Genomic DNA, 19,059 nt, shown 5'->3' on the forward strand with positions numbered 1-19,059 from the left:
GCTAACCATCTAATGATCCCTTGTGGCACCAGGGGGTATAAAAAGGGCCAGGGATGGATTGTTACGGCATGGGGACCAAGAGAAGCTAGGATCTATTATGCCACCGTGGAGGCCAAGAATCAAATGATTCATTGTGACATCAAGTGGCCTAAAAGTGCATGGGATGCATTGTGACAGCACAGGGGGTAAGAGAAGCAAGGATCCATTGTGACCCAATGGAGACTAATAATCCCAGGATCCCATTTGACACCAGGGGGCGTAAAAGGGCCAGGGATCAATTGTGACAGCATGGGGCCCAATAGAAACAAGGAACCATTATGACACCATGGAGGCCAAGAATCAAATGATTCATTGTGACATCAAGTGGCCTAAAAGGGCATGGGATGCATTGTGACACCACAGAGGTTAAGAGAAGCAAGGAACCATTGTGACCCAAAGCAGGCTAACAATCTAATAATCCCTTGTGACACCAATGGGCCTAAAAGGTGCAGGGATCAATTGTGAAAGCATGGGGCCCAAGTAAAACCTGGTACAATTATGCCACCATGGAGGCCAAGAATCAAATTATTCATTGTGACATCAAGTGGCCTAAAAGGGCATGGGATGCATTGTGACACCACAGGGGTTAAGAGAAGCAAGGAACCATTGTGACCCAATGCAGGCTAACAATCTAAGAATCCCTTTTGACACCAGGGGGCGCAAAAGGACCACGGATCGACTCTGACAGCATGGGGACCTATGGAAGCGAGGAACCATTATGACACCATGAAGGCCAAGAATCAAATGGTTCATTGTAAGACCAAGTGTCCTAAAAGGGCTTGGAATGCATTGTGACACCACAGAGGTTAAGAGAAGCAAGGAACCATTATGACCCAATGCAGGCTAACAATCTAATGATCCCTTGCGGCACCAGGGGGTATAAAAAGGGCCAGGGATGGATTGTTACAGCACGGGGACCAATAGAAGCAAGGATCTATTATGCCACCATGGAGGCCAAGAATCAAATGATTCATTGTGACATCAAGTGGCCTAAAAGGGCATGGGATGCATTGTGCCACCACAGGGGTTTAGAGAAGCAAGGATCCATTGTGACCCAATGGAGGCTAATAATCCCAGGATCCCATTTGACACCAGGAGGCGTAAAAGGGCCAGGGATCAATTGTGACAGCATGGGGCCCAATAGAAACAAGGAACCATTATGACACCATGGAGGCCAAGAATCAAAAGATTCATTGTGACATCAAGTGGCCTAAAAGGGCATGGGATGCATTGTGACAGCACAGGGGTTAAGAGAAGCAAGGAACCATTGTGACCCAATGCAGGCTAACAATCTAAGAATCCCTTTTGACACCAATGGGCCTAAAAGGGCCAGGGATGAATTGTTACAGCACGGGGACCAATAGAAGCAAGGATCTATTATGCCACCATGGAGGCCAAGAATCAAATAATTCATTGTGACATCATGTGGCCTAAAAGGGCATGGGATGCATTGTGACAGCACAGGGGTTAAGAGAAGCAAGGAACCATTGTGACCCAATGCAGGCTAACAATCTAATGATCCCTTGTGACACCAATGGGCCTAAAAGGGGCAGGGATGAATTGTGAAAGCATGGGGCCCAAGTAAAACCTGGTCCAAATATGCCACCATGGAGGCCAAGAATCAAATGATTCATTGTGACATCAAGTGGCCTAAAAGGGCATGGGATGCATTGTGACACCACAGGGGTTAAGAGAAGCAAGGAACCATTGTGACCCAATGCAGGCTAACAATCTAAGAATCCCTTTTGACACCCGGGGGCGGAAAAGGACCACGGATGAACTCTGACAGCAAGGGGACCTATAGAATCAAGGAACCATTATGACACCATGGAGGCCAAGAATCAAATGGTTCATTGTAAGACCAAGTGGCCTAAAAGGGCATGGGATGCATTGTGACACCACAGAGGTTAAGAGAAGCAAGGTACCATTGTGACCCAATGCAGGCTAGCAATCTAATGATCCCTTGCGGCACCAGGGGGTATAAAAAGGGCCAGGGATGGATTGTTACAGCACGGGGACCAATAGAAGCAAGGATCTATTATGCCACCATGGAGGCCAAGAATCAAATGATTCATTGTGACATCAAGTGGCCTAAAAGGGCATGGGATGCATTGTGACACCACAGAGGTTAAGAGAAGCAAGGATCCATTGTGACCCAATGGAGGCTAATAATCCCAGGATCCCTTTAGATACCAGGGCGCATAAACGGGCCAGGGATGAATTGTGACAACATGGGGCCCAATAGAAACAAAGAACCATTATGACACCATGAAGCCCAAGAATCAAATGGTTCATTGTGACATCAAGTGGCCTAAAAGGGCATGGAATGCATTGTGACACCACAGAGGTTAAGAGAAGCAAGGAACCATTGTGACCCAATGCAGGCTAACAATCTAATTATCCCTTGTGACACCAATGGGCCTAAAAGGGGCAGGGATGAATTGTTACAGCACGGGGACCAATAGAAGCAAGGATCTATTATGCCACCGTGGAGGCCAAGAATCAAATAATTCATTGTGACATCATGTGGCCTAAAATGGCATGGGATGCATTGTGACAGCACAGGGGTTAAGAGAAGCAAGGGTCCATTGTGACCCAATGGAGGCTAATAATCCCAGGATCCCTTTTGACACCAGGGGGTGTAAAAGGGCCAGGAATGAATTGTGACAGTACGGGGACCAATAGAAGCAAGGATCTATTATGCCACCGTGGAGGCCAAGAATCCAATAATTCATTGTGACATCATGTGGCCTAAAAGGGCATGGGATGCATTGTGACACCACAGGGGTCTAGAGAAGCAAGGATCCATTGTGACCCAATGGAGGCTAATAATCCCAGGATCCCTTTTGACACCAGGGGGTGTAAAAGGGCCAGGAATGAATTGTGACAGTACGGGGACCAATAGAAGCAAGTATCTATTATGCCACCGTGGAGGCCAAGAATCCAATAATTCATTGTGACATCATGTGGCCTAAAAGGGGCAGGGATGAATTGTGAAAGCATGGGGCCCAAGTAAAACCTGGTCCAAATATGCCACCATGGAGGCCAAGAATCAAATGATTCATTGTGACATCAAGTGGCCTAAAAGGGCATGGGATGCATTGTGACAGCACAGGGGTTAAGAGAAGCAAGGAACCATTGTGACCCAATGCAGGCTAACAATCTAAGAATCCCTTTTGACACCAGGGGGCGGAAAAGGACCACGGATGAACTCTGACAGCAAGGGGACCTATAGAAGCAAGGAACCATTATGACACCATGGAGGCCAAGAATCAAATGGTTCATTGTAAGACCAAGTGGCCTAAAAGGGCATGGGATGCATTGTGACAGCACAGGGGTTAAGAGAAGCAAGGAACCATTGTGACCCAATGCAGGCTAGCAATCTAATGATCCCTTGTGGCACCAGGGGGTATAAAAAGGGCCAGGGATGGATTGTTACAGCACGGGGACCAATAGAAGCAAGGATCTATTATGCCACCATGGAGGCCAAGAATCAAATGATTCATTGTGACATCAAGTGGCCTAAAAGGGCATGGGATGCATTGTGACACCACAGGGGTTAAGAGAAGCAAGGATCCATTGTGACCCAATGGAGGCTAATAATCCCAGGATCCCATTTGACACCAGGGGGCGTAAAAGGGCCAGGGATGAATTGTGACAGCATGGGGCCCAATAGAAACAAGGAACCATTATGACACCATGGAGGCCAAGAATCAAAAGATTCATTGTGACATCAAGTGGCCTAAAAGGGCATGGGATGCATTGTGAGACCACAGAGGTTAAGAGAAGCAAGGAACCATTGTGACCCAATGCAGGCTAACAATCTAATGATCCCTTGTGACACCAATGGGCCTAAAAGGGCCAGGGATGAATTGTGAAAGCATGGGGCCCAAGTAAAACCTGGTACAATTATGCCACCATGGAGGCCAAGAATCAAATGATTCATTGTGACATCAAGTGGCCTAAAAGGGCATGGGATGCATTGTGACAGCACAGGGGTTAAGAGAAGCAAGGAACCATTGTGACCCAATGCAGGCTAACAATCTAAGAATCCCTTTTGACACCAGGGGGCGCAAAAGGACCACGGATCGACTCTGACAACATGGGGACCTATGGAAGCAAGGAACCATTATGACACCATGAAGGCCAAGAATCAAATGGTTCATTGTAAGACCAAGTGGCCTAAAAGGTCTTGGAATGCATTGTGACACCACAGAGGTTAAGAGAAGCAAGGAACACTTGTGACCCAATGCAGGCTAACAATCTAATGATCCCTTGTGGCACCAGGGGGTATAAAAAGTGCCAGGGATGGATTGTTACAGCACGGGGACCAATAGAAGTAACGATCTATTATGCCACCGTAGAGGCCAAGAATCAAATGATTCATTGTGACATCAAGTGGCCTAAAAGGGCATGGGATGCATTGTGCCACCACAGGGGTTAAGAGAAGCAAGGATCCATTGTGACCCAATGGAGGCTAATAATCCCAGGATCCCATTTGACACCAGGGGGCGTAAAAGGGCCAGGGATGAATTGTGACAGCATGGGGCCCAATAGAAGCAAGGAACCATTACCACACCATGGAGGCCAAGAATCAAATGATTCATTGTGACATCAAGTGGCCTAAAAGGGCATGGGATGCATTGTGACAGCACAGGGGTTAAGAGAAGCAAGGATCCATTATGACCCAATGGAGGCTAACAATATAATAATCCCTTTTGACAACAATGGGCCTAAAAGGGGCAGGGATGAATTGTGAAAGCATGGGGCCCAATTAAAACCTGGTACAATTACGCCACCATGGAGGCCAAGAATCAAATAATTCATTGTGACATCAAGTGGCCTAAAAGGGCATGGGATGCATTGTGACACCACAGGGGTTAAGAGAAGCAAGGATCCATTGTGACCCAATGGAGGCTAATAATCCCAGGATCCCATTTGACACCAGGGGGCGTAAAAGGGCCAGGGATGAATTGTGACAGCATGGGGCCCAATAGAAACAAGGAACCATTATGACACCATGGAGGCCAAGAATCAAAAGATTCATTGTGACATCAAGTGGCCTAAAAGGGCATGGGATGCATTGTGACACCACAGGGGTTAAGAGAAGCAAGGAACCATTGTGACCCAATGCAGGCTAACAATCTAATGATCCCTTTTGACACCAATGGGCCTAAAAGAGCCAGGGAGGAATTGTTACAGCACAGGGACCAATAGAAGCAAGGATCTATTATGCCACCATGGAGGCCAAGAATCAAATGATTCATTGTGACATCATGTGGCCTAAAAGGGCATGGGATGCATTGTGACAGCACAGGGGTTAAGAGAAGCAAGGATCCATTGTGACCCAATGGAGGCTAACAATCTAATAATCCCTTTTGACACCAATGGGCCTAAAAGGGGCAGGGATGTATTGTGAAAGCATGGGGCCCAATTAAAACCTGGTACAATTACGCCACCATGGAGGCCAAGAATCAAATGATTCATTGTGACATCAAGTGGCCTAAAAGTGCATGGGATGCATTGTGACACCACAGAGGTTAAGAGAAGCAAGGAACCATTGTGACCCAATGCAGGCTAACAATCTAATGATCCCTTGTGACACCAATGGGCCTAAAAGGGGCAGGGATGAATTGTGAAAGCATGGGGCCCAAGTAAAACCTGGTACAATTATGCCACCATGGAGGCCAAGAATCAAATGATTCATTGTGACATCAAGTGGCCTAAAAGGGCATGGGATGCATTGTGACAGCACAGGGGTTAAGAGAAGCAAGGAACCATTGTGACCCAATGCAGGCTAACAATCTAAGAATCCCTTTTGACACCAGGGGGCGCAAAAGGACCACGGATCGACTCTGACAACATGGGGACCTATGGAAGCAAGGAACCATTATGACACCATGAAGGCCAAGAATCAAATGGTTCATTGTAAGACCAAGTGGCCTAAAAGGGCATGGGATGCATTGTGACAGCACAGGGGTTAAGAGAAGCAAGGATCCATTGTGACCCAATGGAGGCTAATAATCCCAGGATCCCATTTGACACCAGGGGGCGTAAAAGGGCCAGGGATGAATTGTGACAGCTTGGGGCCCAATAGAAACAAGGAACCATTATGACACCATGGAGGCCAAGAATCAAAAGATTCATTGTGACATCAAGTGGCCTAAAAGGGCATGGGATGCATTGTGACACCACAGAGGTTAAGAGAAGCAAGGAACCATTGTGACCCAATGCAGGCTAACAATCTAATGATCCCTTGTGACACCAATGGGCCTAAAAGGGGCAGGGAGGAATTGTTACAGCACAGGGACCAATAGAAGCAAGGATCTATTATGCCACCATGGAGGCCAAGAATCAAATAATTCATTGTGACATCAAGTGGCCTAAAAGGGCATGGGATGCATTGTGACAGCACAGGGGTTAAGAGAAGCAAGGATCCATTATGACCCAATGGAGGCTAACAATCTAATAATCCCTTTTGACAACAATGGGCCTAAAAGGGGCAGGGATGAATTGTGAAAGCATGGGGCCCAATTAAAACCTGGTACAATTGCGCCACCCTGGAGGCCAAGAATCAAATGATTCATTGTGACATCAAGTGGCCTAAAAGTGCATGGGATGCATTGTGACACCACAGAGGTTAAGAGAAGCAAGGAACCATTGTGACCCAATGCAGGCTAACAATCTAATGATCCCTTGTGACACCAATGGGCCTAAAAGGGGCAGGGATGAATTGTGAAAGCATGGGGACCAAGTAAAACCTGGTACAATTATGCCACCATGGAGGCCAAGAGTCAAATGATTCATTGTGACATCAAGTGGCCTAAAAGGGCATGGGATGCATTATGACACCACAGGGGTAAGGAGAATCAAGGATCCATTGTGACCCAATGGAGGCTAACAATCTAATAATCCCTTTTGACACCAGGGGGCGCAAAAGGACCACGGATGGACTCTGACAGCATGGGGACCTATAGAAGCAAGGATCTATTATGCCACCATGGAGGCCAGGAATCAAATGGTTCATTGTAAGACCAAGTGGCCTAAAAGGGCTTGTAATGCATTGTGACAGCACAGGGGTTAAGAGAAGCAAGGAACCATTGTGACCCAATGCAGGCTAACAATCTAAGAATCCCTTTTGACACCAGGGGGCGCAAAAGGACCACGGATCGACTCTGACAACATGGGGACCTATGGAAGCAAGGAACCATTATGACACCATGAAGGCCAAGAATCAAAGTGTTCATTGTAAGACCAAGTGGCCTAAAAGGTCTTGGAATGCATTGTGACACCACAGAGGTTAAGAGAAGCAAGGAACCCTTGTGACCCAATGCAGGCTAACAATCTAATGATCCCTTGTGGCACCAGGGGGTATAAAAAGGGCCAGGGATGGATTGTTACAGCACGGGGACCAATAGAAGTAACGAACTATTATGCCACCGTAGAGGCCAAGAATCAAATGATTCATTGTGACATCAAGTGGCCTAAAAGGGCATGGGATGCATTGTGCCACCACAGGGGTTAAGAGAAGCAAGGATCCATTGTGACCCAATGGAGGCTAACAATCTAATAATCCCTTTTGACACCAATGGGCCTAAAAGGGGCAGGGATGTATTGTGAAAGCATGGGGCCCAATTAAAACCTGGTACAATTACGCCACCATGGAGGCCAAGAATCAAATGATTCATTGTGACATCAAGTGGCATAAAAGTGCATGGGATGCATTGTGACACCACAGAGGTTAAGAGAAGCAAGGAACCATTGTGACCCAATGCAGGCTAACAATCTAATGATCCCTTGTGACACCAATGGGCCTAAAAGGGGCAGGGATGAATTGTGAAAGCATGGGGCCCAAGTAAAACCTGGTACAATTATGCCACCATGGAGGCCAAGAATCAAATGATTCATTGTGACATCAAGTGGCCTAAAAGGGCATGGGATGCATTGTGACAGCACAGGGGTTAAGAGAAGCAAGGAACCATTGTGACCCAATGCAGGCTAACAATCTAAGAATCCCTTTTGACACCAGGGGGCGCAAAAGGACCACGGATCGACTCTGACAACATGGGGACCTATGGAAGCAAGGAACCATTATGACACCATGAAGGCCAAGAATCAAATGGTTCATTGTAAGACCAAGTGGCCTAAAAGGGCATGGGATGCATTGTGACAGCACAGGGGTTAAGAGAAGCAAGGATCCATTGTGACCCAATGGAGGCTAATAATCCCAGGATCCCATTTGACACCAGGGGGCGTAAAAGGGCCAGGGATGAATTGTGACAGCTTGGGGCCCAATAGAAACAAGGAACCATTATGACACCATGGAGGCCAAGAATCAAAAGATTCATTGTGACATCAAGTGGCCTAAAAGGGCATGGGATGCATTGTGACACCACAGAGGTTAAGAGAAGCAAGGAACCATTGTGGCCCAATGCAGGCTAACAATCTAATGATCCCTTGTGACACCAATGGGCCTAAAAGGGGCAGGGAGGAATTGTTACAGCACAGGGACCAATAGAAGCAAGGATCTATTATGCCACCATGGAGGCCAAGAATCAAATAATTCATTGTGACATCAAGTGGCCTAAAAGGGCATGGGATGCATTGTGACAGCACAGGGGTTAAGAGAAGCAAGGATCCATTATGACCCAATGGAGGCTAACAATCTAATAATCCCTTTTGACAACAATGGGCCTAAAAGGGGCAGGGATGAATTGTGAAAGCATGGGGCCCAATTAAAACCTGGTACAATTGCGCCACCCTGGAGGCCAAGAATCAAATGATTCATTGTGACATCAAGTGGCCTAAAAGTGCATGGGATGCATTGTGACACCACAGAGGTTAAGAGAAGCAAGGAACCATTGTGACCCAATGCAGGCTAACAATCTAATGATCCCTTGTGACACCAATGGGCCTAAAAGGGGCAGGGATGAATTGTGAAAGCATGGGGCCCAAGTAAAACCTGGTACAATTATGCCACCATGGAGGCCAAGAATCAAATGATTCATTGTGACATCAAGTGGCCTAAAAGGGCATGGGATGCATTATGACACCACAGGGGTAAGGAGAATCAAGGATCCATTGTGACCCAATGCAGGCTAACAATCTAAGAATCCCTTTTGACACCAGGGGGCGCAAAAGGACCACGGATGGACTCTGACAGCATGGGGACCTATAGAAGCAAGGATCTATTATGCCACCATGGAGGCCAGGAATCAAATGGTTCATTGTAAGACCAAGTGGCCTAAAAGGGCTTGTAATGCATTGTGACAGCACAGGGGTTAAGAGAAGCAAGGAACCATTGTGACCCAATGCAGGCTAACAATCTAAGAATCCCTTTTGACACCAGGGGGCGCAAAAGGACCACGGATCGACTCTGACAACATGGGGACCTATGGAAGCAAGGAACCATTATGACACCATGAAGGCCAAGAATCAAATGGTTCATTGTAAGACCAAGTGGCCTAAAAGGTCTTGGAATGCATTGTGACACCACAGAGGTTAAGAGAAGCAAGGAACCCTTGTGACCCAATGCAGGCTAACAATCTAATGATCCCTTGCGGCACCAGGGGGTATAAAAAGGGCCAGGGATGGATTGTTACAGCACGGGGACCAATAGAAGTAACGATCTATTATGCCACCGTAGAGGCCAAGAATCAAATGATTCATTGTGACATCAAGTGGCCTAAAAGGGCATGGGATGCATTGTGCCACCACAGTGGTTAAGAGAAGCAAGGATCCATTGTGACCCAATGGAGGCTAATAATCCCAGGATCCCATTTGACACCAGGGGGCGTAAAAGGGCCAGGGATGAATTGTGACAGCATGGGGCCCAATAGAAACAAGGAACCATTATGACACCATGGAGGCCAAGAATCAAATGATTCATTGTGACATCAAGTGGCCTAAAAGGGCATGGGATCCATTGTGACAGCACAGGGGTTAAGAGAAGCAAGGATCCATTATGACCCAATGGAGGCTAACAATATAATAATCCCTTTTGACAACAATGGGCCTAAAAGGGGCAGGGATGAATTGTGAAAGCATGGGGCCCAATTAAAACCTGGTACAATTACGCCACCATGGAGGCCAAGAATCAAATGATTCATTGTGACATCAAGTGGCCTAAAAGGGCATGGTATGCATTGTAACAGCACAGGGGTTAAGAGAAGCAAGGATCCATTGTGACCCAATGGAGGCTAATAATCCCAGGATCCCATTTGACACCAGGGGGCGTAAAAGGGCCAGGGATGAATTGTGACAGCATGGGGCCCAATAGAAACAAGGAACCATTATGACACCATGGAGGCCAAGAATCAAAAGATTCATTGTGACATCAAGTGGCCTAAAAGGGCATGGGATGCATTGTGACACCACAGGGGTTAAGAGAAGCAAGGAACCATTGTGACCCAATGCAGGCTAACAATCTAATGATCCCTTTTGACACCAATGGGCCTAAAAGAGCCAGGGAGGAATTGTTACAGCACAGGGACCAATAGAAGCAAGGATCTATTATGCCACCATGGAGGCCAAGAATCAAATGATTCATTGTGACATCATGTGGCCTAAAAGGGCATGGGATGCATTGTGACAGCACAGGGGTTAAGAGAAGCAAGGATCCATTGTGACCCAATGGAGGCTAACAATCTAATAATCCCTTTTGACACCAATGGGCCTAAAAGGGGCAGGGATGTATTGTGAAAGCATGGGGCCCAATTAAAACCTGGTACAATTACGCCACCATGGAGGCCAAGAATCAAATGATTCATTGTGACATCAAGTGGCCTAAAAGTGCATGGGATGCATTGTGACACCACAGAGGTTAAGAGAAGCAAGGAACCATTGTGACCCAATGCAGGCTAACAATCTAATGATCCCTTGTGACACCAATGGGCCTAAAAGGGGCAGGGATGAATTGTGAAAGCATGGGGCCCAAGTAAAACCTGGTACAATTATGCCACCATGGAGGCCAAGAATCAAATGATTCATTGTGACATCAAGTGGCCTAAAAGGGCATGAGATGCATTGTGACAGCACAGGGGTTAAGAGAAGCAAGGAACCATTGTGACCCAATGCAGGCTAACAATCTAAGAATCCCTTTTGACACCAGGGGGCGCAAAATGGACCACGGATCGACTCTGACAACATGGGGACCTATGGAAGCAAGGAACCATTATGACACCATGAAGGCCAAGAATCAAATGGTTCATTGTAAGACCAAGTGGCCTAAAAGGGCATGGGATGCATTGTGACAGCACAGGGGTTAAGAGAAGCAAGGATCCATTGTGACCCAATGGAGGCTAATAATCCCAGGATCCCATTTGACACCAGGGGGCGTAAAAGGGCCAGGGATGAATTGTGACAGCTTGGGGCCCAATAGAAACAAGGAACCATTATGACACCATGGAGGCCAAGAATCAAAAGATTCATTGTGACATCAAGTGGCCTAAAAGGGCATGGGATGCATTGTGACACCACAGAGGTTAAGAGAAGCAAGGAACCATTGTGACCCAATGCAGGCTAACAATCTAATGATCCCTTGTGACACCAATGGGCCTAAAAGGGGCAGGGAGGAATTGTTACAGCACAGGGACCAATAGAAGCAAGGATCTATTATGCCACCATGGAGGCCAAGAATCAAATAATTCATTGTGACATCAAGTGGCCTAAAAGGGCATGGGATGCATTGTGACAGCACAGGGGTTAAGAGAAGCAAGGATCCATTATGACCCAATGGAGGCTAACAATCTAATAATCCCTTTTGACAACAATGGGCCTAAAAGGGGCAGGGATGAATTGTGAAAGCATGGGGCCCAATTAAAACCTGGTACAATTGCGCCACCCTGGAGGCCAAGAATCAAATGATTCATTGTGACATCAAGTGGCCTAAAAGTGCATGGGATGCATTGTGACACCACAGAGGTTAAGAGAAGCAAGGAACCATTGTGACCCAATGCAGGCTAACAATCTAATGATCCCTTGTGACACCAATGGGCCTAAAAGGGGCAGGGATGAATTGTGAAAGCATGGGGACCAAGTAAAACCTGGTACAATTATGCCACCATGGAGGCCAAGAGTCAAATGATTCATTGTGACATCAAGTGGCCTAAAAGGGCATGGGATGCATTATGACACCACAGGGGTAAGGAGAATCAAGGATCCATTGTGACCCAATGGAGGCTAACAATCTAATAATCCCTTTTGACACCAGGGGGCGCAAAAGGACCACGGATGGACTCTGACAGCATGGGGACCTATAGAAGCAAGGATCTATTATGCCACCATGGAGGCCAGGAATCAAATGGTTCATTGTAAGACCAAGTGGCCTAAAAGGGCTTGTAATGCATTGTGACAGCACAGGGGTTAAGAGAAGCAAGGAACCATTGTGACCCAATGCAGGCTAACAATCTAAGAATCCCTTTTGACACCAGGGGGCGCAAAAGGACCACGGATCGACTCTGACAACATGGGGACCTATGGAAGCAAGGAACCATTATGACACCATGAAGGCCAAGAATCAAAGTGTTCATTGTAAGACCAAGTGGCCTAAAAGGTCTTGGAATGCATTGTGACACCACAGAGGTTAAGAGAAGCAAGGAACCCTTGTGACCCAATGCAGGCTAACAATCTAATGATCCCTTGTGGCACCAGGGGGTATAAAAAGGGCCAGGGATGGATTGTTACAGCACGGGGACCAATAGAAGTAACGAACTATTATGCCACCGTAGAGGCCAAGAATCAAATGATTCATTGTGACATCAAGTGGCCTAAAAGGGCATGGGATGCATTGTGCCACCACAGGGGTTAAGAGAAGCAAGGATCCATTGTGACCCAATGGAGGCTAACAATCTAATAATCCCTTTTGACACCAATGGGCCTAAAAGGGGCAGGGATGTATTGTGAAAGCATGGGGCCCAATTAAAACCTGGTACAATTACGCCACCATGGAGGCCAAGAATCAAATGATTCATTGTGACATCAAGTGGCATAAAAGTGCATGGGATGCATTGTGACACCACAGAGGTTAAGAGAAGCAAGGAACCATTGTGACCCAATGCAGGCTAACAATCTAATGATCCCTTGTGACACCAATGGGCCTAAAAGGGGCAGGGATGAATTGTGAAAGCATGGGGCCCAAGTAAAACCTGGTACAATTATGCCACCATGGAGGCCAAGAATCAAATGATTCATTGTGACATCAAGTGGCCTAAAAGGGCATGGGATGCATTGTGACAGCACAGGGGTTAAGAGAAGCAAGGAACCATTGTGACCCAATGCAGGCTAACAATCTAAGAATCCCTTTTGACACCAGGGGGCGCAAAAGGACCACGGATCGACTCTGACAACATGGGGACCTATGGAAGCAAGGAACCATTATGACACCATGAAGGCCAAGAATCAAATGGTTCATTGTAAGACCAAGTGGCCTAAAAGGGCATGGGATGCATTGTGACAGCACAGGGGTTAAGAGAAGCAAGGATCCATTGTGACCCAATGGAGGCTAATAATCCCAGGATCCCATTTGACACCAGGGGGCGTAAAAGGGCCAGGGATGAATTGTGACAGCTTGGGGCCCAATAGAAACAAGGAACCATTATGACACCATGGAGGCCAAGAATCAAAAGATTCATTGTGACATCAAGTGGCCTAAAAGGGCATGGGATGCATTGTGACACCACAGAGGTTAAGAGAAGCAAGGAACCATTGTGGCCCAATGCAGGCTAACAATCTAATGATCCCTTGTGACACCAATGGGCCTAAAAGGGGCAGGGAGGAATTGTTACAGCACAGGGACCAATAGAAGCAAGGATCTATTATGCCACCATGGAGGCCAAGAATCAAATAATTCATTGTGACATCAAGTGGCCTAAAAGGGCATGGGATGCATTGTGACAGCACAGGGGTTAAGAGAAGCAAGGATCCATTATGACCCAATGGAGGCTAACAATCTAATAATCCCTTTTGACAACAATGGGCCTAAAAGGGGCAGGGATGAATTGTGAAAGCATGGGGCCCAATTAAAACCTGGTACAATTGCGCCACCCTGGAGGCCAAGAATCAAATGATTCATTGTGACATCAAGTGGCCTAAAAGTGCATGGGATGCATTGTGACACCACAGAGGTTAAGAGAAGCAAGGAACCATTGTGACCCAATGCAGGCTAACAATCTAATGATCCCTTGTGACACCAATGGGCCTAAAAGGGGCAGGGATGAATTGTGAAAGCATGGGGCCCAAGTAAAACCTGGTACAATTATGCCACCATGGAGGCCAAGAATCAAATGATTCATTGTGACATCAAGTGGCCTAAAAGGGCATGGGATGCATTATGACACCACAGGGGTAAGGAGAATCAAGGATCCATTGTGACCCAATGCAGGCTAACAATCTAAGAATCCCTTTTGACACCAGGGGGCGCAAAAGGACCACGGATGGACTCTGACAGCATGGGGACCTATAGAAGCAAGGATCTATTATGCCACCATGGAGGCCAGGAATCAAATGGTTCATTGTAAGACCAAGTGGCCTAAAAGGGCTTGTAATGCATTGTGACAGCACAGGGGTTAAGAGAAGCAAGGAACCATTGTGACCCAATGCAGGCTAACAATCTAAGAATCCCTTTTGACACCAGGGGGCGCAAAAGGACCACGGATCGACTCTGACAACATGGGGACCTATGGAAGCAAGGAACCATTATGACACCATGAAGGCCAAGAATCAAATGGTTCATTGTAAGACCAAGTGGCCTAAAAGGTCTTGGAATGCATTGTGACACCACAGAGGTTAAGAGAAGCAAGGAACCCTTGTGACCCAATGCAGGCTAACAATCTAATGATCCCTTGTGGCACCAGGGGGTATAAAAAGGGCCAGGGATGGATTGTTACAGCACGGGGACCAATAGAAGTAACGATCTATTATGCCACCGTAGAGGCCAAGAATCAAATGATTCATTGTGACATCAAGTGGCCTAAAAGGGCATGGGATGCATTGTGCCACCACAGGGGTTAAGAGAAGCAAGGATCCATTGTGACCCAATGGAGGCTAATAATCCCAGGATCCCATTTGACACCAGGGGGCGTAAAAGGGCCAGGGATGAATTGTGACAGCATGGGGCCCAATAGAAACAAGGAACCATTATGACACCATGGAGGCCAAGAATCAAATGATTCATTGTGACATCAAGTGGCCTAAAAGGGCATGGGATCCATTGTGACAGCACAGGGGTTAAGAGAAGCAAGGATCCATTATGACCCAATGGAGGCTAACAATATAATAATCCCTTTTGACAACAATGGGCCTAAAAGGGGCAGGGATGAATTGTGAAAGCATGGGGCCCAATTAAAACCTGGTACAATTACGCCACCATGGAGGCCAAGAATCAAATGATTCATTGTGACATCAAGTGGCCTAAAAGGGCATGGTATGCATTGTAACAGCACAGGGGTTAAGAGAAGCAAGGATCCATTGTGACCCAATGGAGGCTAATAATCCCAGGATCCCATTTGACACCAGGGGGCGTAAAAGGGCCAGGGATGAATTGTGACAGCATGGGGCCCAATAGAAACAAGGAACCATTATGACACCATGGAGGCCAAGAATCAAAAGATTCATTGTGACATCAAGTGGCCTAAAAGGGCATGGGATGCATTGTGACACCACAGAGGTTAAGAGAAGCAAGGAACCATTGTGACCCAATGCAGGCTAACAATCTAATGATCCCTTTTGACACCAATGGGCCTAAAAGAGCCAGGGAGGAATTGTTACAGCACAGGGACCAATAGAAGCAAGGATCTATTATGCCACCATGGAGGCCAAGAATCAAATAATTCATTGTGACATCATGTGGCCTAAAAGGGCATGGGATGCATTGTGACAGCACAGGGGTTAAGAGAAGCAAGGATCCATTGTGACCCAATGGAGGCTAACAATCTAATAATCCCTTTTGACACCAATGGGCCTAAAAGGGGCAGGGATGTATTGTGAAAGCATGGGGCCCAATTAAAACCTGGTACAATTACGCCACCATGGAGGCCAAGAATCAAATGATTCATTGTGACATCAAGTGGCCTAAAAGTGCATGGGATGCATTGTGACACCACAGAGGTTAAGAGAAGCAAGGAACCATTGTGACCCAATGCAGGCTAACAATCTAATGATCCCTTGTGACACCAATGGGCCTAAAAGGGGCAGGGATGAATTGTGAAAGCATGGGGCCCAAGTAAAACCTGGTACAATTATGCCACCATGGAGGCCAAGAATCAAATGATTCATTGTGACATCAAGTGGCCTAAAAGGGCATGAGATGCATTGTGACAGCACAGGGGTTAAGAGAAGCAAGGAACCATTGTGACCCAATGCAGGCTAACAATCTAAGAATCCCTTTTGACACCAGGGGGCGCAAAATGGACCACGGATCGACTCTGACAACATGGGGACCTATGGAAGCAAGGAACCATTATGACACCATGAAGGCCAAGAATCAAATGGTTCATTGTAAGACCAAGTGGCCTAAAAGGGCATGGGATGCATTGTGACAGCACAGGGGTTAAGAGAAGCAAGGATCCATTGTGACCCAATGGAGGCTAATAATCCCAGGATCCCATTTGACACCAGGGGGCGTAAAAGGGCCAGGGATGAATTGTGACAGCTTGGGGCCCAATAGAAACAAGGAACCATTATGACACCATGGAGGCCAAGAATCAAAAGATTCATTGTGACATCAAGTGGCCTAAAAGGGCATGGGATGCATTGTGACACCACAGAGGTTAAGAGAAGCAAGGAACCATTGTGACCCAATGCAGGCTAACAATCTAATGATCCCTTGTGACACCAATGGGCCTAAAAGGGGCAGGGAGGAATTGTTACAGCACAGGGACCAATAGAAGCAAGGATCTATTATGCCACCATGGAGGCCAAGAATCAAATAATTCATTGTGACATCAAGTGGCCTAAAAGGGCATGGGATGCATTGTGACAGCACAGGGGTTAAGAGAAGCAAGGATCCATTATGACCCAATGGAGGCTAACAATCTAATAATCCCTTTTGACAACAATGGGCCTAAAAGGGGCAGGGATGAATTGTGAAAGCATGGGGCCCAATTAAAACCTGGTACAATTGCGCCACCCTGGAGGCCAAGAATCAAATGATTCATTGTGACATCAAGTGGCCTAAAAGTGCATGGGATGCATTGTGACACCACAGAGGTTAAGAGAAGCAAGGAACCATTGTGACCCAATGCAGGCTAACAATCTAATGATCCCTTGTGACACCAATGGGCCTAAAAGGGGCAGGGATGAATTGTGAAAGCATGGGGCCCAAGTAAAACCTGGTACAATTATGCCACCATGGAGGCCAAGAATCAAATGATTCATTGTGACATCAAGTGGCCTAAAAGGGCATGGGATGCATTATGACACCACAGGGGTAAGGAGAATCAAGGATCCATTGTGACCCAATGCAGGCTAACAATCTAAGAATCCCTTTTGACACCAGGGGGCGCAAAAGGACCACGGATGGACTCTGACAGCATGGGGACCTATAGAAGCAAGGATCTATTATGCCACCATGGAGGCCAGGAATCAAATGGTTCATTGTAAGACCAAGTGGCCTAAAAGGGCTTGTAATGCATTGTGACAGCACAGGGGTTAAGAGAAGCAAGGATCCATTGTGACCCAATGGAGGCGAATAATCCCAGGATCCCATTTGACACCAGGGGGCGTAAAAGGGCCAGGGATGAATTGTGACAGCATGGGGCCCAATAGAAACAAGGAACCATTATGACACCATGGAGGCCAAGAATCAAAAGATTCATTGTGACATCAAGTGGCCTAAAAGTGCATGGGATGCATTGTGACACCACAGAGGTTAAGAGAAGCAAGGAACCATTGTGACCCAATGCAGGCTAACAATCTAATGATCCCTTGTGACACCAATGGGCCTAAAAGGGCCAGGGAGGAATTGTTATAGCACAGGGACCAATAGAAGCAAGGATCTATTATGCCACCATGGAGGCCAAGAATCAAATAATTCATTGTGACATCATGTGGCCTAAAAGGGCATGGGATGCATTGTGACAGCACAGGGGTTAAGAGAAGCAAGGATCCATTGTGACCCAATGGAGGCTAACAATCTAATAATCCCTTTTGACACCAAAGGGCCTAAAAGGGGCAGGGATGAATTGTGAAAGCATGGGGCCCAATTAAAACCTGGTAAAATTACGCCACCATGGAGGCCAAGAATCAAATGATTCATTGTGACATCAAGTGGCCTAAAAGGGCATGGGATGCATTGTGACACCACAGGGGTTAAGAGAAGCAAGGAACCATTGTGACCCAATGCAGGCTAACAATCTAAGAATCCCTTTTGACACCAGGGGGCGCAAAAGGACCACGGATGAACTCTGACAGCAAGGGGACCTATAGAAGCAAGGAACCATTATGACACCATGGAGGCCAAGAATCAAATGTTTCATTGTAAGACCAAGTGGCCTAAAAGGGCTTGGAATGCATTGTGACACCACAGAGGTTAAGAGAAGCAAGGAAACATTGTGACCCAATGCAGGCTAACCATCTAATGATCCCTTGTGGCACCAGGGGGTATAAAAAGGGCCAGGGATGGATTGTTACGGCATGGGGACCAAGAGAAGCTAGGATCTATTATGCCACCGTGGAGGCCAAGAATCAAATGATTCATTGTGACATCAAGTGGCCTAAAAGTGCATGGGATGCATTGTGACAGCACAGGGGGTAAGAGAAGCAAGGATCCATTGTGACCCAATGGAGACTAATAATCCCAGGATCCCATTTGACACCAGGGGGCGTAAAAGGGCCAGGGATCAATTGTGACAGCATGGGGCCCAATAGAAACAAGGAACCATTATGACACCATGGAGGCCAAGAATCAAAAGATTCATTGTGACATCAAGTGGCCTAAAAGGGCATGGGATGCATTGTGACACCACAGAGGTTAAGAGAAGCAAGGAACCATTGTGACCCAAAGCAGGCTAACAATCTAATAAT

The sequence above is a fragment of the Cinclus cinclus genome, chromosome 10 (assembly GCF_963662255.1).
Source record: "Cinclus cinclus chromosome 10, bCinCin1.1, whole genome shotgun sequence".
In the NCBI taxonomy this organism is placed as follows: Eukaryota; Metazoa; Chordata; class Aves; order Passeriformes; family Cinclidae; genus Cinclus; species Cinclus cinclus.